The sequence below is a fragment of the Pelodiscus sinensis genome, chromosome 3, assembly GCF_052426305.1.
Source record: "Pelodiscus sinensis isolate ZL-2025 chromosome 3, ASM5242630v1, whole genome shotgun sequence".
NCBI lineage: Eukaryota > Metazoa > Chordata > Testudines > Trionychidae > Pelodiscus > Pelodiscus sinensis.
The window spans coordinates 55,530,144-55,551,498 of NC_143054.1; the positions used below are offsets into that span (position 1 = coordinate 55,530,144).

Below are 21,355 nucleotides of genomic sequence, written 5' to 3' on the forward strand. Positions count from 1 at the left end.
ACTGAGCTTAATTTTTGAATACAAAGCTAGAATGTGCTGGATACTTTATTTTCAGTTTACTCCAGTAATAAATGTGATTAGTTGTAAAAGAAATGCACATACCGTATTTTCCGGCGTATAAGACGACTTTTTATGCTAAAAAACATCCCCCAAAAATCGAGGGTCGTCTTATACGCCGGGGCTTTTCTCGCCCTGGAGGGCACAGACTGCGGGACCTCGCGGTCCTGCCGCCCGTGTACTCCGGGGCGAGAAAAGCTGCTCCGCGTCTCCCTGGTGTGTAGACCAGGAAGATGCGGAGCAAAGCCGCGGAGGGGCTCCGGCAGCGGGGCAGCCCAGGCGCGCCTGGGCTGGCTTGCTGCCCGAGCCCCTCCACGGCTTTGCGAAGCCTCGGGAGAAGCCAGCAGCAGGGCAGCCCAGGCACGCCGCAGCTGTCCCGCTGCCGGCGTCCTCAGAGGCTTTGCTCCCGGTGTCCCTGGTCTGCTGGAGACGGTCCCCAGCAGACCAGAGGCACCGGGAGCAAAGCCGCAGCCATGGCAGGGTCCCGTGCCTCTGAGGCTTTGCCAGAGCAAAGCCTCAGAAGCGCGGCACCCCGCCGCCGCTTCGGCTTTGCTCCCGGTGCCCCTGGTCTGCTGGGGACCGTCTCCAGCAGACCAGTGACACTGGGAGCAAAGCCGGGGAGGCGGAGGGGCACTGGGGCGCTGCCGGTTGGCCTCTTAAGGGGGGGTAGTCTTATACAGCGAGTATAAGACGAAAACCTATCTTTGAACTAGAAAATTAGGGGGTCGTCTTATACGCCCAGTCGCCTTATACGCCGGAAAATACGGTAGTTGCAAAGCAAAGGGTTTGATATTTCATACCAAACACTGAAAAAGTCTTTAAAATACACTTGCCATAGTAATAGAAATTTCACAGCTTTCATGTCATGCATTGTTAGATATTTTGCGATAAAATATTAGTTACACTTGTGATAATGTATTAATTTATTAAATATAGTTTGAACTAAATTTTACCAAGATAACTCACATCAACATCATGATTTGACAAGGAAAGATTAGAGTTAAAAGCTTTGTACCTGAAAATCTTGCAATGACCACTAGTGAACGACTTGGTACATATGTTACACGAGGATTAGTAAATAACAGAAACCAAGTTGGTACTTGTATAGTACTTAAGAACTTCATAGTTATAAAACCAGAGTTATGAACAAAGACACCTCATGTGGAACTGAAAGTAGTCAAACAGGTGGTGGCAGAGACCCTCAAAAATGCAAATACAGTACCGTACTGTGTTAAATGTAAATTACTAAAAAGTAAAAGGAAAGCTGCATTTTTCTTCTACATAGTAACATTTCAAAGCTGTATTAAGTCAATGTGCAGTTACGAACTTTTGAAAGAACAACCATAATGTTTTATTCAGTGTTATGAACATTTCAGAGTTGCGAACAATCTCCATTTCTGAGGTGCTTGTAACTCTGTGGATCTACTGTTTGTTAAGAGTATTTTAAACTGGGGAATAAGGAACTGATGATAGGGCTATAGCAGTGATGGGCAACCAGAACTAGTGAGTGGGCCACATGAGTGGTCCTCCTTCCATTCAGTGGGCTGCATAACCAGTGGTGGGCAACCTGCAGCCCACTGGGATTCTACATGTTTGGATGCCAGAGTATTCAGTGCTCACAACATTACTGTGGCTTGCTTAGCTCTTCACAACTGCTGTGAAGCCACAGATAAGCTATTTCCCTCTGAATGGATCTAGGAATGTGAGGGGATGCTGGATCAGTGCCTTTACCCAAAAAGTGCAGATACTGCTGAGTAGGGATGTAAGAGAGGCAGCAAGGAGGGAAGAAGGAGCCCGTGATGCGGGGAGCCAGCTTAAAAGCCAGTGCCCCCCAGCACAGTCTCTGCTCTCTCCTGCCGCCTCTATGAGCAGAGGGAACGGGCAGAGGAGACTGCTCTGGCAGCAGCCCATGGCCGCAGGAGGTCCCAGTGGGAAGTTGAGACCCCCATGGACAGGGGCTGCTACTGGCTGGTCAGGCAGCCCCACTCAGTCCTAGCTCACGCCGGGAGCAAACCCTGCTACGGCTCTGCAATTTAAAAGGCAGAAGGAGTTGGGCATCCTGCCCCCTGGCTGCTACTGCGTTTTAAACTGCAGAGCCCCAGCAGGGTTTGGTCCCCACCCAGTGCAAGGAGGGACTGAGCCGGCTCACATAGCTCCTAAATTTAACCTACGTTTAATATCCCTGATGCTGAAGAAATTGGTTGCACCCAGACAGCAGAAATCAGGGATACAGTGTGAGAATACAAAGTATTCCTAGGAGAGAATAGTGGTTCTCTTATTTTGGGGAGAGCAGTCAGAGACATTCTTATCCATATGCTGTTGTGTTCTGCACCCAAAAATGTGGGGCACCACTAGGTCTTCATGTCGACTCACCTATCTCTTCCTATTCCTGTTCTCCGAAGAGGAGCTATTTAACTTAAAAGTGAAAAATATTGCCATATCAATTAACGGAACATTGAACCTGTGAAAGAGCCATTCCGGTGGTAATGAAGCCATTTAACAGGTGTTTGCCCATCCGTACGAGCAGTATACTGTCAGTTTCTGAATTTACTGTGTTAGTCTATAGGACCTTAGTTTAAAATTTGTTTAAAAAATATTTCACTAGCGTGTTGCTGAAGATTATAAAATCACACCCCTAAAAAATCATCCCTCACTGTGGCACAGGGACAGGGAAATCGTTCATACCCAACACAGTGCCCCTATTGTTGCATATCCACTGGCCCTACGTTCTCCTTTATCCTTCTTTGCATGCTTACACTTCACTTGGCAGTGGGGGAGGGAAAGGAGGTTCGCACTGAAATGAGGCGGAGGTGAAAGAAAGGTGGCTATATGGGGGTTAGTTGCCCAGCCCAGGGCTCGTGAATTCTGAATGCAAGGGCCACCCCGATATTGCAGTTGTCCAAGCTCCTGCTGTAATTGAGGTTGTTGCAGGGTGATCGTGCCGTGGTGTGAGGGAGGCAGGTGTGCTCTTTCAGTCATTGTAGAAGGAGTTGATGAAGCAGATCTCTCTATTGAGTTCTGTCCTCCTCCTTTTGCCACCATTCCTGTGCCCTCACTGAAACTTGTCTTCCAGCTAGGCAGTGAGCCTCAGCTTTTTCTCTTGGCTGTCAGCAGGCTGCTGTTCCAGGTTTTTGTCCCTCTTCTTCTGACACCGGACCAGCTAGCCTGTTCTCTCAAGAGGACATAAGTTTGTCATGGAAATGGCGCCTTTTGGAACGCTCCATCAGGAGACATTGGGCCAGGGATTGAGTTCCAAAAGAACAGCAGGCAGTAGAGGTTCATAATGGATAAGAAACAGAGGTATTGCTTTAAAGTAGCTCTGTAGAGGAGCATAACATTCATTATTGTACTATTTCAAGAACATAAAAAGTAACAAAGTTCTAAAGTAAACCCACACACATCATAAAGGAGATGCTTCAGTCCTCATACTTCTCCAAACACAGCCTTGTTTATCAGAGTTAGAGAAGTTTAGAGGCAATGTTAAGTTTAAAGTCTTTCCTCTGTTTCATAGAATTTCCCATTTACAATTACCATGGGGAAGAATGTGTACATAAGCAAAAGGCTGGTTACTTCAGGCCATCCATGTATTTGAAGATATAACATTTCTTTTGGGTACCTTAAAGTCTGAGGGAGATGTTATTCCAAGCTGCTACCGGGAAATGTTCAGTGTATCCAGCTGATGTATTTAAACATGTAGTGACCAAAGAGTATATTTGTGAGTGGAGTGAACTGGTCAGCATGCAGGTGGAAGTGGTGGTGGGGAAACAGAGAAAATACATCCCTCCCCACAGTGCCACTGACTATCTGGAGTTTCTGCTTCAGGAAAAGTTTCAAGCTGTCAGCAGTCAAGACTGCCTGCAGAATCCATGAGGAGAATTGATTTGCTGCTGTGTTAGCTCACACACGGCTTTTCCTGTTAATGCTGCACGCAAGCTCACTGAAAATCTGCAGCTTTCCTACACTGCTACATGGATTACCTCTATGTGAAATGGAATAGATTTGGAAATAGTATTCTATTTCCTACATACACGCACCCTGTTCACAGTTTATACGCAGCTGCATAGACCCAGGAGGAATGTTTACAGAATGGCAATTTTTTTTATTCCTGAAAGGAAAACAAGAATGACATAGCAAATGTCTGCGACTTAACAGTAAAAATAGCACTTACAACTATGTGTGAATGTTTGAAATTCCAAGTTGTCATTTTCAACCCCATGTGGTGGGGACAGAAGAGGGAGTGAGGTCAAGGTGCTTGTGACACAATTTGCCATTAGCGGCCAAATAGTGGTAGTTGGGGATAACTAACTTTGCATGACTGCTTAAGGCAGAAATTTCTCCCAAAATAATAATTAAACTTTTAATTTGAGTCAGACACTTACTGGGCTCTGGGGGGACTTCTTTCTCCACTGAGTTCACTGCAGGCTGTTTGGGGGTTGGGAAGGTAGAGAGAGAAATCAGATAGCTCTGACAAATAGAAACTGAGAATTTGCCATTGATCCTGATCTACCAGGGGACTGGTTTCATTAAGAATCACTTCATGCCTGCTGCTATCTCCCTTCAGTCCCCAGGATGGAGTTAGGGATCAGCAAGGTACTGGCCCAGCTGACCAGGTCGTCATAAAGCACTGTTGCCTCTGTGCTGAGTGCAGTGTCCAGAAACAAGTTATAGTTGTCATAAAATGTACATGTCATTGGGGAATTGCCTGAAGTGAGGTTCTTGTCCCTGGTCTTCCTATACTCATTCTTTAACCTCTTACTACACTTCCTGAACTGATCACTTGTCTAGAAAATCTGCAAGCTGCCAGCTTTTTAGCTGTTTGTTGATATGTATGGTCATCCTTGATGCTTTTGGTGAAGTCCACAGTTCTACCATCCTTGCACTAAAGAATCACCAGAATCTGGCTCACGTGACCAGGAAGGAGCTCTCTTTGCAAAAGGTTTGATTGATTCAGTCTCTGTTGCAAACCCGGAGGCTGTGTCTACACTGGGCCACTTATTCTGGAAAATCAGCCGCTTTTCCGGAATAAGCTGCGAGCTGTCTACACTGGCCCTTGAATTTCCGGAAAAGCAATGATGCTCTACTGTACAAAATCAGCCGCTATTCCGGAAAAACTATTCTGCTCCTGCTCGGGCATAAGTCCTTATTCCGGAACACTGTTCCGGAAAAGGGCCAGTGTAGACAGCCCAGTAGTCTTTTCCGGAAAAAAGCCCCGATCACGAAAATGATGTTCGGGGCTCTTTTCCAGAAAAGCGCGTCTACATTGGCCACGGACGCTTTTCCGGAAAAGCAGCCTGCCAATGTAGACGCTCCTTTTCCGGAAATACTTATAACGAAAACTATTCTGTTTTAAGCATTTCCGGAAATTCATGCCAGTGTAGACACAGACGGAGGCTCTCTGATGGTGTGTTTGCAGATCAGTGATCGGAAGAGAATGGCTTCTTGCTGACCTTAGCTGGCTTCCACTTTCAATAGAATGGATTTTTAAAATAGAGAGGACTAAGGAAATTGTCCCAATGAATTTTGGGGATATTTCTGGATGACTTACCCAAGACCTGAGTCAAATGGGACCACATCTGCTCAACAAAGCACTAGAACTCAGATCCTGGGTCCCATATTAACTTGAACTTGGATCCTCCAGCCCTATAGAGTTCTGGCATTGTGAATGCAAGAGGGGAGGGAGGACCTAGGTTTGAACCCAGGTCCAAACATATTCTTACATTACAGTCTAGGCATACCCTTACATGTTCTTAAACACTTCATATAGCAACGCATTTTCATGCACATGCTTGCAGAAGATATGTTGTTTTGCCTCTGTGGAAGGCTGTCTGCTGTATACACTAGAGAAGCTATGCAAACAGCATAATTTCCTTCAAGCTAGTATTGGCGGCTATGCAGTGCTTAAAAACGAGACAAGAAATCTTTCTATGATTGCAGCATATATAGTTCATACTTTCTAAGCTGTCATTTTGCCTCTTTTAGCAATTGTCAAAATTTTGCCATGTCATATTAAAGCCTGGAAAAACTGGGAGAACTTATGCCTTTATTCCACTAATTTGGGTGTTTTTGAGGACAGCAAGAAGTCTTTTTTTTTTCTATAGCCAAAAGCAATCCAGACATCATCAACATCTAGGATTTTCACAATAACCACTGACAGAGCCAGAGTGTTTCTTTTTTGTGGTCTGGATGATTATTTTTTGTGTTCTTAAACATGGCTCATGGTGGAGATATATGCTCTTCTTGTGAATGAATGTACTACCATGACTGGCATCTCTTGATGAACTGTGGTCATCTTATCACCAGTGGTTACATAATTCCTTGTTCTCACTGAAACAACACTGTTCACTATGCAGTTTACAGGCAGATCATTTGTAGGAAGTACATTCTCATCAAAATAGCTGGATTTTTTTTAATTGGCAAAATTTTGAAATTCTACTGAAAATCCTTCATTTTTATATATAATTTGTTGGATTTTTTAATGTTTTAAATTTCAAATTTTTCAAATGTGAAAAATATTTTGTAACATTTCATGGCTTTCTGTAATTTTATTCTACTAGCTGTAATGTTTACAGACACCAGAACCACATCTTTCTCTAATTGCTTGTTTCTGATTTTCTGAAAGGCAAGTGTCTTGAGCCATATTTTACATTTTCTAGCAGAAACTCTTCTTCATCCAAAAGTAAGATTAGCTGAGGTAGTTAACAAACATGCCATTGAGAGAGAAGCTGGAGGGAAAGAATCACACTTTTAGCAAGTCTTGAATATTGTAGCTCTTTCCCTGATCTCAACAGTTGGTCCCCACAGACAGCAAAGACAGAATTAGTATTGCTTGTCCTCCCTTTACTGTGGTTTAATCTGCTTTAGCATTTAAAAATGTTCTTTCTGTTGTGCAGGAGCAATGCATGAATTCCACTAGACCAGCATGTCCTATATAGATTTGTTCAGTATAACTGTAAACCAATATCAAATACTGAAATAAGTTTCTCTCGGAACCTTTTGACTAGTTTCTAGGAATAGATTTTGAAGAAATCTTTATTTTTTTAATTCATTTAAGTGCATACGAATAAAATATATTCTCTGGACATTCTTCAAAATTAAAGTGTTAATAAATTGTTAAAATAGTTTTAAAATATTCCGTGTTGGTCTGTATCTGCGAAAAAAAGGAGTCCTGTGGTATAACAAGGAATAACTCTATTCATCTCTAAGGTGCCACAGGACTCTTTGTTGTGTTTAAAAATATTCTTGGCAGTTAACAACTGTGAGTCTACTGGGTTTACATTGTACAGATCTAAAACTAATTTGTCTAAACATCTTAATTCATAATATACAGGCAGTCCCCGACTTACGCGGATCCGACCTACGTCGGATCCGCAGTTACGAACGGGGCTGCCCTGGAGTACACGGACTGCGGGACCTCGCGGTCCTGCCGCCCGTGTACTCTGGGGCTTTCTCTGCATCTCCCTGGTCTGCAGCCCAGGAAGATGCAGAGCAAAGCCCCGGAGGGGCTCGGGCAGTGGGGCAGCCCAGGCGCGCCTGGACTGCTCCGCTGCCGGCTTCCCCGCAGCTTTGCAAAGCCGCGGGAGGGGAGGGGGGAGAGGGCAGCGAGCAACTGACCAGCGCTGACTACAGAAGGACACTTCTTTGGAGACTGCTGACCCTAGACCTTGAGAGACTTTATGCAGCATTTTCTTCCTCACTTATTTGGAAATCCAATCTCCCAGCAGTTTGGATGTCTTTCCTGCTTTCAGATAAAATTATTTTTCTCATCTTACAGTGTTTTAATGACAGAAATTAGGCTAGTTTTTTCATTCTTCTTTAGGAGTAAAAAGGATCTGACAAATCTTCCATAGTCTTGTTATAATGCTGAGTCTCTTGATTCTGGCTAAGGGAAGGTTAATAGATTCCAAGGCCAGAAGGAACCATTATGATCATCTAGTCTGACCTCCTATAGAGGAGAAATTTGTAATATTGTTGAAGAGTTAAACCTTTTTTTCACAACACATTGTAATCTAAATAATAAAATTGAAACTGTACATAGGTTAGATTTAAGCTTAGGTTAAGTAAAATTAGTCACTCATTAGTTCTTTCATATCTGATACCTTTAATCAAATCCATTACCATTTAGAACAATAGATAATTATTGTGAATGGTCATAAAATGATTTAAGTACATAGGAGATGAAGCTAGCAATTTCTTTCTATTCTGAACTGCTGTGAAAATACATTCAGAATGCCATTTTGTCATTACTTGGACTCTTAAAGAAAAAATGCTTTTCATCCCACTAGAAATAATTTTTCATGTGAATTTTTGAAGAAATAAAAATGAAGATTCTCATATCAAAATAATCAGCATATCTCTCTTGTATTCAGAATATTCTTTTTCATAGATTAATAGAGAGTGAGGCCAGAAAGGATTGTTAGATATCTTGTCTGACCTCCTGTATATCATAGCTATTAAAATTTACCCATTTACCTCTTTATGGATCCCACTGTTTGGCCAAAGTATATCTTCCAGAAAGATACCCAGTCCTGATCTGAGGATGTCAAGAGATGGAAAGTACATAACTTTCCTTAGTAGTTTGTTCCAATGATTAATCACACTTGCTGTTTTAAAAAAAAAAGTACCTTATTTCTAATTAAATGTATCTAGCTTCAGATTCCATCCATAGGTTTTATTATTCAATTCTCCACTGAATTAGAGAGCCTTATAGTATCTATTTTCTCCTTATCAAGAAAGGTAATTGTACACCATAATCTTTCTGATTAAATATAAACAAATCAAGCTCTTTAAGTCTCTCATTGTAAGGAATGTTCTCCATCCCTTAAATAGCATTTGTCCCTTTTATCTATATTGTCTTCAATTTTGCAACATCTTTTTAAAAAATGGGGATATCAGAACTGGATACAGTGTTACAATATCTGTCTCACCGGTGCTGTCTACTGAGTTAAAATCACTTCCCTACTGCTACGGTTTACATCCAAGGTTCACATTAGCCTTTCTTGCCACACCATTGCACACTGGGTGCTCATGTTCAGTTTGTTTTTCACTGGGACCTGTTTTTTTCAGTGTCACTGCTTCCCAAGATACTGGGCTGGTACAGCCTGTGTTCCTTGTTCCTAGACAGATGACTTTGTATTTGGCTGTATTAAAATACATTTTGTTTTACTGGGCCCAATTACCAAGCAGTCCAGATCCATCAGTGTGATTCTTCGCCGCTCTACCAATGCATTAATCGTCTTAACACATTTTTAATTTCTGACACCACAAATTTGTTTTCACTGATAACCTTAATGTCAAGCATAACTTCTGGTTGGAAATTACAGAAATTATTCCAGGGTTGCCTCCTCCCATTTGTGGCAAAAAAAGCAGTTTTCAGACATAAAAGAAGGCCAAGACAGAATCAATATCAGTGTAATTAACACCTTCTTTAGTATCTTAAGGATTGCATCCACATCATACAAGGAGTATTCAGAGAATATATTCAAGAACCACAATCTCTGCATGTAACCTTGGCATATCCTGGAATTTGGTGTGCATTCATGAACTAGCTTTTGCTATGGTTTCCCACAGTATTCTTGCTAGCAAGTTAAAGAAGTATGCATTGGATAAATGGATTGTAAGGTGGCTAGATCATCAGGCTTGAAGTCTGGTTGGCAGTCAGTATGAAGCCCAGTGCTCCAAGGGTCAGCCTGGGGCCAATTTTGGTTGGATGTCATGAAAAATTATTTCATTAGGAGGGTGGTTAAGCCCTGGAATGAGCTACCTAGGGAGGTGGTAGAATCTCCATACCTAGAGATTTTTAAGTCCCAGCTTGACAATGCCCTGGCTGGGATGAATTAGTTGGGATAGGTCCTGCTTTTAGCAGAGGGTTGGACTTGAAGACCTCCTAAGGTCTCTTCTAACGCTATGATCCTATGAATTCTAATGCCACTGTAAGGAAACACAGTAGTCGGTCAATAAGGAGAAGATTACCGGTTCCTTTCTCTTGTTATCTTCTAATTGATTGCTCGGGCAGACTTTTAAGTGATCAGTGTCCCAAATTTATAATTAAAAAGTTCTCATTTTTTGTCCCTCTTTAAAAGGGGAAAAACAATAATTGTACAAGAACATGAGAAGAAGTTAGTCATAAGAAATGTTTAGAACCCTCCAACACATAGTAAAAACTCCAGATTACTTTTTAAATAAAATATGGTTAAAATACATTGCTTGAGAATGCTCGGGTTCCTTTTGTAACCCTGAATCTGCTTGAATTAAGTTATATATTAACCACACAATGCAATACATGAGACAATGTGCATAGGGTATCAACTAGAGCTAAAGTTTCATGCAGTTCAAGAGTTCATCTAGAATACTCAACAATTTTGATGCACGCTTTTATATAACACTGGAAAATACAGCTGAATCAACTAAGATTCGATGTAGTTTTTGCTCAGTGAGTAACCATTTATTTTAATTTCCTAAATTTTACATATAGTAGTTTTGCAAGAGGTTAAATTGGAGGGTCATAGATTGGTAACTTCATTAAATTGGTGGGTAAATAGCAGAGGCTTTTTTGATGAACTGCTTACAATTTAGGTATCTTTTTATACATTTCTTCTGGCTACTCTTTGTTGAGGTACTAGTTCAATTGCTTATACATTTATTTATGAAAATAAGCCATAAGTCTGTGTGTAATTTCTGGGTATTTTTTTTAAAAAATGGAAATAGTCTAGAATTTTGGAAATTTGCAAGTAGTGTATATGGACAATATTTATGATTTCCCATATTACACAGTCACCATAGATTGAAAATAAAGCATTAAGTAGAAGATATTTTCAATTATGTTATGAAGTAAGTGAAGGTATTTTTCACTCCTTTAAGCCATTGAAGAATTTTGCTGTCAAGATCAATATAGTAACAATCGGTATAGTAATCCATTTTTAAATAAAATAATCACTGAGTACAGGTCCAACAGTTTAAAAATACTTGTTTTGGACAAGAATAGAGCACTTAGAGAGCAGTTAATTTCACCTTGTGTGCATGGTGCTATGTCAGTAGGAGAACTTCTCCCACCAACATGACTTCTGCTGAGGTGGTTTATTGTGCCAAGGGGAGAGCTCTCTGCTATCAACATGCGGCATCTTGAGTAGATGTGCTGCAGTCATGCAGCTGCATTGGTATAGCTATGCCACTGCAGTGTGAACATGTATATCTGCCCTAACTTCCCTTTGTCACATGACTGCCCACTTGCTTTTGAATGGTTACTTGCAACATATGTCAACATCTGTCGACAAAACTTCTGTCGACAAAACCCTGTAATCTAGATGTACCCTTAGTCTTTTTGTTTTCTCTTTCAGAAACACATTTTATATGCACTGTATGGTGGCCTCAAATCTCTGGTGGACCCTACTCTTTCTGTCTTCCCCAAACCTCTTACTGTTTCAAAAAAGAAGAGCAGAGGCAGACAGAAGAAAAACAGAGAAGGCCTGATTTGTGAACAGTGGCTTAATTGAAGTCAGTGGCATTATATTGATGCAAAACAAGCAATAGTGGGAGGAGAACTAGTCCCAATGTCTTTAACGGCATCCTATCGTAAGAAGACTAAACAGCAGAGTTCCACCATAAAGGAACAAAGAGTCCTCAATTTTTTTACACCATATGCCACTCTTATTTGCACTGGTGAAATTCCCAATTTGTCTTAGACAGAAAATCTTAAACGCTTTTTCTTAAGGCTCCCTTCCTTCCTTCCTTCCTCCTAAAAATGTGCACTTCATAGCACAGTAGCTGATGAGTACCTAGGAAGCAAGTGATGACCTGATTCTTAGCCAGCCCTCCAACTCCATTTTACCTAAGTTATTCCCTCTCACAGGCACACAACCACAATCCCTATTTTAATCAATAGAAAAAATCCCCATGCCTCACAGGAGTAGAAGAGCTTTGAGGGGAATTGCAGGGTACCAAGAAGTGGCTGTATTTTAGTATGGATTTTGTAGCTCTGGAAGTTCTTATCTGGGCACTCAGTTGTGTTCCTTTGACTCAGTGAAGGTGACTGAGGTTGAACAAAACTAGTTGAAGGGCTGCAAAGCTGATGCAAAAGGAAATACCATGCCACTTATTGGTTCATTTGGAGTAAACCAAGGCCATGATACTTAGTCCAGTTTGGTTGTTGGTAAAAAAAAGATCCTGCTGTTCATTTAATGCTGTTGAACACAAAGTCAGTGGCTAATATAATTAGTGCAATCTGATATAACAGAATGTTTCCCCGGCTGTAGCATAGAGTGATACTACAGTGCAATTGTTGGCACAATTGACTCCATTTGGCTATGTGATTGAACGTGACATAAAAGTGGGTTGAGGAAGAGATGCAGCTTTGATTTTTAACATGTCAAATGTAGGAGATCTCTCATTCTAGTTATTTGAGTGTGTTCATCTTTTATGAGTGTCTCAGGATGAAGATAAGATAGGATTAGCAATTACTCACAGATGCTGCTACTCTAGCAACAAAACTAGTTAATTAATAAACCATTCAGCCTGCTGTTACATTCTGAATATAAATTCTATTTTATGTGTGTGTAATTTTATTAATGTTATTTTAGGGGTGTACAGCTTAGGGTGAAAATTAAAGAATTTCCTTAAAATACTACTTATGGATCATTACCATCACTAAGAAATAACATTGCCTGTTATTTAACTGGTTACAGGTAGAAAGATACACTGCACATAGAACATATCAGAAATAAAAAACAGTGCATTTAAAGTAGCTTACCAGACCACTTCCTCATGATAGAATACTATAGAAGACAAAAAGAGCTTCTAGGTTACTAAAATTCTAGATAATGGTACATGACAATAGAGCGGAATATAGGTTAAAGTAACAGTGACAATTGCTATCTCAACCCAGGGTTATGTGGACTATTAAATACCTAAACTAACAGTTCTAAATATGCATATTTCCATGTTTTTCCCTATATTTCTTTTCCAGGATTTATCTTTCTTGTGTTGTACTCAGCATCTGTTTTTTGTTGTTATTGTTGTTGATGATTGTTCCAGTGAAGCTGTAGAAGGTGTTGTAAAGAAAAATTGCTAATGTGGTTTGTAAACTACTTCCTAATTTTATGTATGCTGCACGCTGTGTGTGTGTATTTTATATTATATACACACACCCATTACTGTTTGATCCATATGTTCATGTGTTATGAATATCCATTTTTTGAGGAGTAACGTTAATTTGAACCAAGGGTTTTGGTTCGAACTAACGCGTCCCGGTCCGCACTTTCACTTTCGAAACAGCTGTTGAGCGGAGTAATACACTGGCGAGATCATGCTAATGAAGCGCAGGATATTTAAATACCTGCTTCATTAGAATTTCGGTTGCCTACATTTGCATCCCTAGTTCGAACCAGGGAGCAAGTGTAGATGTACCCTTAGAGACTAACACAGATTGATTCATAAGCTTCCATGGGAAAAACCCACCTTAGTCTCTAAGGGTATGTCTACACTTGCCCCCTAGTTCGGACTAGGGATGCAAATGTAGGCGACTGAAATTCTAATGAGGCAAATGAAGCATACCGAAGTTGCTAATGAAGCACGGGATTTAAATATCCCGCACTTGATAAGTATATTCACAGCCGGTCGCCATTTTAAAATGCCGGTCACCCGATTTAATGTGCCACGTGTAGACATGCAATGAGGAGTAACAGTTAATTCAAGGGAAGGGTTTTAGAATGGACTACCGCGTCTACACGTGGCAAGTTAAATCAGGCGACTGGCATTTTAAAATGGCGACCGGCTGAGAATATGCTAATCAAGCGCGGGATATTTAAATTCCGCGCTTCATTAGCAACTTCGGTATGCTTCATTTGCCTCCCTAGTCCAAACTAGGGGGCAAGTGTGGACATACCCTAAGGTGCTACAGGACTACTTATTATATCTGGAACACCCTTGGGCTACGTCTAGACTACATCCCTTTTTCGGAAAAGGGATGTAATTTAGACATATCGCAATTGTTAATGAAGCGGGGATTTAAATCTCCCGTGCTTCATTAGCATAAAAATAGCTGCTGCTTTTTTTCGTCACGGAGCTTTTCCAGAGAGAAGCGCCAGTCTAGATGCTGATCTTTTGGAAAATAAAGCCTTTTCCGAAAGATCCTTTATCCCTTATTTCAAGAGGGATAAGGGATCTTTGCAATAAGGGATAAGGGATCTTTCGGAAAAGATTTTATTTTCCAAAAGATCAGTGTCTAAACTGGCACTTTTCTCCGGCAAAGCTCCGTGCCGAAAAAAAGTGGCAGCCATTTTTATGCTAATGAAGCGCAGGAGATTTAAATCCCCACTTCATTAGCAATTGTGATACGTCTAATTTACATCCCTTTTCCGAAAAAGGGATGTAGTGTAGACGTAGCCTTGATGTCTGCGCTCTTTCCTGGGATCCCATCTGGGAGCTTGGAAAACAGGGAGATTTAAACAGGCAATGGGGATGAGGCACTCTACCTATAAATACTACTGGGGTGAAATTCTGTGTTGTGACGTAGGAGATGGTGGGCCTGTCTAAGTTACAGCAGCCTTCCCATGTTGTACTGTGGGTAGTAGCACTGTCAGAAATCTCCTGACTACTGCGGCCCTATTGCAACAGATCGCCCCCGATACATTGGGGCATGTGAGGGGGTACCTTGGGTGGCAGTCTTAAGGAACCAAAGTTTCAAAGAGGAAGGCAACATTAGTAGGGCTAGCAGCAATGACAAAGAAGGGCCAGGAGACAGATGATCCCTGGTTTTCGGGTGTAGTGCAAGCCCTTGCAACAGCCCCTAGAGACAGCCTCCCTCTAAAGGAATAAGGAGGCTCAAGATGTCCAGGTACCTGTTAAACAGACAACGGGCTGGGCAGGATTGTTTCAGGTAGCTGAGGTTTTTTCACTACCCATCTAGGCTATGTCTAGACTGGCATGATTTTCCAGAAATGCTTTTAACGGAAAAGTTTTCAGTTAAAAGCATTTTCAGAACATAGCATCTGGATTGGCACAGATGCTTTTCCGCAAAAGCACTTTTTGTGGAAAAGCGTTCGTGCCCATCTAGACGTGCTTTTCTGCAAAAAAGCCCCGATCGCCATTTTCGCGATTGGGGCTTTTTTGCAGAAAACAAATCTGGGCTGTCTACACTGGCCCTTGTGCGCAAAAGTTTTGCGCAAAAGGAGTTTTGCCCAAATGGGAGCAGCATAGTATTTCCGCAAGAACACTGACAATCTTACATGAGATTGTCAGTGCTTTTGTGGAAATTCAAGCGGCCAGTGTAGATAGCTGGCAAGATTTTCCGGAAAAGCGGCTGATTTTCCGGAAAAACTGGCCAGTATAGACACAGCCCTAGTGTTTTCACTAATGTCATATAAAGCAGTAGATTAGCTATTCTTCATGTCTTTATAAGTATATTCAAATAATGGTATTTGCTTCTTTTATTGGTTCTAAATTGTGGTAATAGGCTTAAAGGATGAAGTAATAATTTTGATTTTCCCTTTCTTGGTTTGTATCTTGTACAGCAAGTTGTATCTTACTTAAGAATCAGACTCTTCAGATGATACAATAATCCCTCTAACATAGCTTATCTCTGTATTTAAGGGCAGCTCAGTGTTACTCCTTTATAGTATTTAACTGTCATTAAAACTGTCTTCCATTTGTAGCAGTGAAAGTGCATTTGGAACGGATGTGCAATTATTTTACAGTAAATATAGAATATTACAGTGTTTTAGCCAGACTGGGTAAATATACGGTTTAGTAGTTCTTCAGATCCAGTTAGATTCATTTCTTTAAAATATACACATAAAAATTAGTAAACAAAGAAATGATTACACTGATTTTTTTTCATTTCAGTTCTTATGGGAAGTCAGTTTGTGAACTAAATTTGGAAGTCTGGAATTAATCTTCAGGAAAAACCCAATAATTCCAGTCTCTCAATCGATGTTGTGTATCTGCACTTTTCTTCATTAGAATTTTTGAAAATTGAATTTCATTTAACCTAATTTTACATTACAGGACGAGGAGGGCAAAGAACGGAAGAAGTTTTAATTTGTGTAATCATATAAAAACTACTTAACTTACCCGAAGCAAGTTACCAGATATATATTATAGCTTTGTCTTTTAACTTGCAGTAATTAAAAAGCCACTACTACTATGCTGTAAACACATTTTCGCCTACATTTTATCGTAGATGTATAGCAGGGAAGGGGAACCTTTTTAGGGTTGGGGGCCATCCACCCACAGAAGAATAAGTAGGGGGCTGCATACATACAAGTGAGAAGCAAAAAAACAAAACAAAACCCTCACTGATGAAGTCCCTGACTGAGAAGGAGAAAGAGACTCCCCACATTCCCTTCACATACAAGAGCCTAGGAGGGGCCAGCATAGTAGATTTTGTGTGCTCCAGCCTCCTGGTGGGATAGCGGGGGGCTGAAGCACCCTTATGGGTTCCCCAATGTGTGTGGGGAGAGGGGAACCATGAGACTTTTTTTGGATCAGAGACCAGACCCAGGTAAGCCTGAGATTTCCCACCCTCATCTAGGTCTATGGATCGCTCTTCTGCTACTAGCACAAGAAACTCATGATGTTCGCTATTAGTATTAATGTGTGTGTGTTTTTCTGAATTGGAATTCAGGTTGTCTTTACTGTGCTGCTGAAGTGATATCATGAGTCAGAGTAATTTCATTTACTAATATTTGCTCAGGATATAGAGGACTTCTAATAACCTAAATTTTTATGTTGAGAATGGAAATAGTTTATGTTCATAGAGGAAAAGAGCTCTGAGGTAAAAGTTTCCATGCATACATGTTGGCCCCATCATTATTAATTGCTGTGGATCAACTTGTCAAATTTCTGAATAAGTCAGAGGATCTGTGAGTCAATGGATGTATTATTTGTTGATCTTTTTCCTCCACAGCTATTTATTAAATGCACAGTTCCAGATCTATATTAAGGAAAGATTTAATATTTTTACAAATTTTACTCAAACTAAACATTGCCATAAGGATCACCAATATTTCCTCTTACGTTACCATGGCTTAAATTCAGAAACATATTTTACATATGAAATATATTATGGAAATCCTAGTGTTCATCAGTCCTTATTTGCTGTGTGTGTTAAACAGGAAAATGTGAGACGGGAAAGTATTTTCCCCTTAGAAAGTCCATACAACATGCTGGGGTTTTTTCCTAATCAAGAGCTGAAGGAAAGCCTGGTTGTCCTGTCCATAGTACTGAGAGAGAGGGGGGGGATGGGGATTTAATTTCTATTTTCTCCCCCACCCCTATGATCAGTCTCTTGTTCTCCAGGCCAGAAGGAGTACACTCAGGTTTTGTCTAGATTACATCCCTCTTTCGACAGAGAGATGTAAATTAGATACTTTGAAATTGCAAATGAAGCTGGGATTTGAATTTCCTGTGCTTCATTTGCATAATTGCATCATGGTGCTCTTTCAAAAAATGCTATTTTGAAACGTATCAGAGGGGTAGCCGTGTTAGTCTGAATCCGCAAAAGCGGCGAGGAGTCCTGTGGCACCTGATAGACTAACTGAAGTGTTGGAGCATAAACTTTCGTGGGCAAAGACCCACTTCGTCAGATGCATGTAGTGGAAATTTCCAGAGACAGGTATAAATACGCAGGCCAGAATCAGGCTGTAGATGACGAGGTGGATCCAATCAGGGAGGATGAGGCCCACTTCTAGTAGCTGATCTGGAGGTGTGAATTCCAAGAGAGGAGAAGCTGCTTTTGTAGTTAGCGAGCCATTCATAGTATTTGTTTAATCTGTGCTTCAAGATAGTTGTAACCTAAAAATAGCCTAAAAGTTCTTAGGGTCTTTCATGCACCTTGTATTCTTTATATTCTTTAAAAAATGGGATTGTTTGGAGGAGTTTTTTATTTCCTAAAAGTCTAGAAGGGGAGGACTAGATCAGGTGTAGTAGAACTTCATGGCTTAGTGGCTAAAGAAGTTTTTGGTCTGACTGTTAATGCATATTCTACTATTGAATAGCTCTGTGCATCATAACTTGGGAGATTTAAAATTTTTATTTTCTTTCAGTCTCATTTTGTGAACTGAATTTGCAAGAGTATGTGTACTCCACCTTCATGATTTTTTTTACACTTTAGATAAGAATTGGGAGGGACCTTTAATAGGGACCTGTCTTAAGATTCTGCAGCTGTTGGAATTCAGACATTTGTATCTTGGCTCTGCCCCTGCACTGTTGACATTTTCCAGAAAATTGTATCTTATGGAAAGTATTTAAGAGGGAGGAATTGAATTTTACTAAATGTAACCTTTCAAGAGCAGGTAGTAATGTTTCCTCATATTTTTGTATCAGAATTTTTATAGAAATGTATTTGCGTTGTGTTATTTTTATTTATTATTATCAGAAAAAGTGCGTAAGGATACAGTATTGTGCAGCTGGTAGTTTCACATCAAGTGGAGCTGTGCTGTAGAATTTCTGTTGATGAATAATAAATGATTCATTTAAATGTTAAACAGATCTCAAAAATACAGGATGCCACTCTACCATTCATGATTATTAAAGGCTATAAGAAATGCCATACATTTATTCTGACATCCACTATTTATTGAATAAGATTCAAATCCGACCTTTCTTCCATGGATTCAGAAGGCTGGTTGGTGGTGGAACCTTGTGCAGGAGTGGAAGGCTAGGTATGGGAATGATACATTTGAGGGGTACATGCCAATGTGACCTGGAACCCAGTTCTGTGGAAGGAACCTGTGTGAAAGCACACAAGATATAATGGGGGAATAGCCAGATAAGGAAGAGAGCCTTAGGTTCTTCCATGGCATGGATGCTTTAGTCCTTTCTTACTGCTGCCTCTTGCCATTTCTTTCAGGTGTTAAGTTCATGTCTTACGTTGTCATGTACAACTGCACTCCTTTCATGTCTCTAGTCTGTGTGGAGAATATGAGTACCCATGCAATGCTCATTGTGATAGTGTTAGTTGTGGACAGAGGAGGGTTAAGGTGACTTTTAAAAGAAAAACTAATAGCACCTGGTTTGTAGAAAGGAAAGAGGACTTTGGTTAACATTATTTATTTCTGTAATAAATAAATGCATGAAAGAATCTGAAGTGAACTATGGTTTCAAAGGAATGTGGTCAATATTACATAGAGTGGAACATTCCTTGTGTATCAGAGGTACAGTGATAAATTCTAAATAGAGCTGTATTCTGGGTTACTAATGCAAAGACCGTAATACCTAGACTGTGCACTTTCTAGCAGCGTATTCTTTACAGAAAAATAAATTGCAAATAAAGAAGGTTGTATTCAATGAGGGTAAATGGCACTGTGAGTCTGTGCCCTGTAAGGTGACTCTGTTAGAAAGCCTAGTCTTATAAGAGCAACTCTGTTGAGGTTGAATTTTATTTTAAGATAATATCTTTAACTTTTACTATGTTATTAAAGAAATATAATACTGAAAGTATGACAAATAGTTTTAATCAAATGGAAATGTGCACATCAAGAGATATAAGGTTCCAGCAATTATTCATTATTCTGAGATAAAAGTACAATAAAATAGTAGTGTTTTATAATTTAGTATCACATCTTTTTTCTATTTATATCACTTTTGATATTTCATGTGCAGGGTTAATCTTCATTCCATGAAATGAATGTCAGTCCTGTTAAGCTTAGGAATCAAAAAGTGAATATTCTGCATAATTAGATATTTAATGAAGTTTCCAGAAAACCTGGGGAATTTTGTTCTTAATATTAAATGGTGCCAGAATACCAGGCTGATCTTAATTATAATATTTTCTGCATTATAAAAGAAGAATTGCAGCACTTGGTAGGCCAGGAACAATAGTAATGAAAAGAAATCCCCATATTTCAGGTATCTGATGGTATGTGTTCAGTGATTTGGTAGTTTCAGTTTTGTTTCTTAAGGACAGATATCCACATAACAGAAAACATATCGCTATAAGAATTTTTGTTGGCTGTCACAATAGAGACACAAAAGTCCAGGCACAAAGACTAAAATACCTGCACACAGCTAAAGCCGGTCTGTTCAGGTTAAGATTGACACATGAGAATGGGGCAAAAGGTGTAACCTTGAACTTTCACTGTCCTATGGATATTCCTCACTGTTTTTACACTCTCTTCTTTCACTTCAGTACAGGCAATCCTGATTTATACTGGTACAAGTGACATGGGAATCAGGCTTATTGCCTCTAGGAAAGCTAACTGAGGAAAACATTGTATTTCCTTATTGCTAAGGTGCTTTCAAAAATTTTGTCATCATTTAATCTATGAAATTATATCAGTATAACTGCTTCACTCAGAGGTATGAAAAATCCACATCCCTGAGCGACACAGTTGTACTGACCTTAAGCCTCTACCCCTAGATGTAGACAGCTCTACTGTTGATATAGCTCTCCCATTCACAAACCTGCTATCTCATGATGGTGGATTAATTATGTTAAGAGGAGAAGCTCTCTCATTGGTGCATTAGCTTCTTTTCTAAAGCACTACCATAGCACAGCTTCAATGCTGCGCTTTATGTCTCTTACGGGGTTTGTGCCTGAAATGACACAGAAACACAACAATGTAATAGTTGATCTAATAAGTATTTAGTACTGTACACAGGCTTCAGTTAAAGGAAAATGGTCAAAAGAGAGCTGGTTTTATTTTCTGAGATGCACCATTTTGTCATTAAGTTTTTTTAGAGATCTAGTTGAATGGTCAGATATTGTAGAAGAAAATTGCTATCTTTGGACTGACTATCCCCATTTTGTTCATTAGCTTCCCTCTCTAGTTTCATTTGAATGTTGAAAGAAAAAGCATATCCATATAATAGATTTGTTGTAATTATAATGGGCAAGTGTTTAGGTTAGTTTACAGGGACTGTGTAGCAATTCAGGGTCATCCAGAAAAACTGACTATTTATTGAATTGAGATGGAATGACCTAAATACATTTTTAAAATAGTTACTAATTGTAATTGTTTTTTCCAAGTCAGCTGATGATGACCAATGCATTGTGTTATAATAAGTGTCATGTAATACAGTAAAGGCATAATAGGAGCTCAATGTTAGGACTGTTCAAACTGAAAGAAAAAAAATAAGCAACTAATGGGGGTATGATTGGGTCTTAAGTGTACTGATCTGTTTTTTCTCCCAAACTATCACTATTTATAGCTTTCCAGTGTTGGCAAGTATGTAAATTGCTATATCATTATTCAAAAGCACACATGCTTAGTTTATTTTTAATTTGTTTTCAGAGCCTAGAAACACATCAGAACAACACATCTTTGAAGTGTCTCTGCTCTGGAGTCTTTCATTATCGGATACTTAT

General features: G+C 40.0%; 1 protein-coding gene and 1 long non-coding RNA gene across 4 annotated transcripts in view; one reads left to right on the forward strand and one right to left on the reverse strand.

Annotated features, from left to right (window-relative positions):
• Positions 1–8,641, reverse strand: part of LOC112546439 (uncharacterized) — a 31,708-nt gene extending 23,067 nt beyond the window's left edge. Inside the window, exons 1-2 of one of the 2 annotated variants that reach the window (XR_003090135.3) lie at positions 8,527–8,641; positions 4,437–4,479 (exon numbers count right to left, since the gene is read on the reverse strand). This is a non-coding gene — a long non-coding RNA (uncharacterized LOC112546439). The remainder of the gene's footprint in view (positions 1–4,436; positions 4,480–8,526) is intronic. The other variant, XR_003090132.3, reaches the window with a different exon arrangement.
• Positions 1–21,355, forward strand: part of KCNQ5 (potassium voltage-gated channel subfamily Q member 5) — a 451,764-nt gene that overhangs the window by 82,310 nt on the left and 348,099 nt on the right. The gene's annotated exons all lie outside the window — the stretch shown is intronic.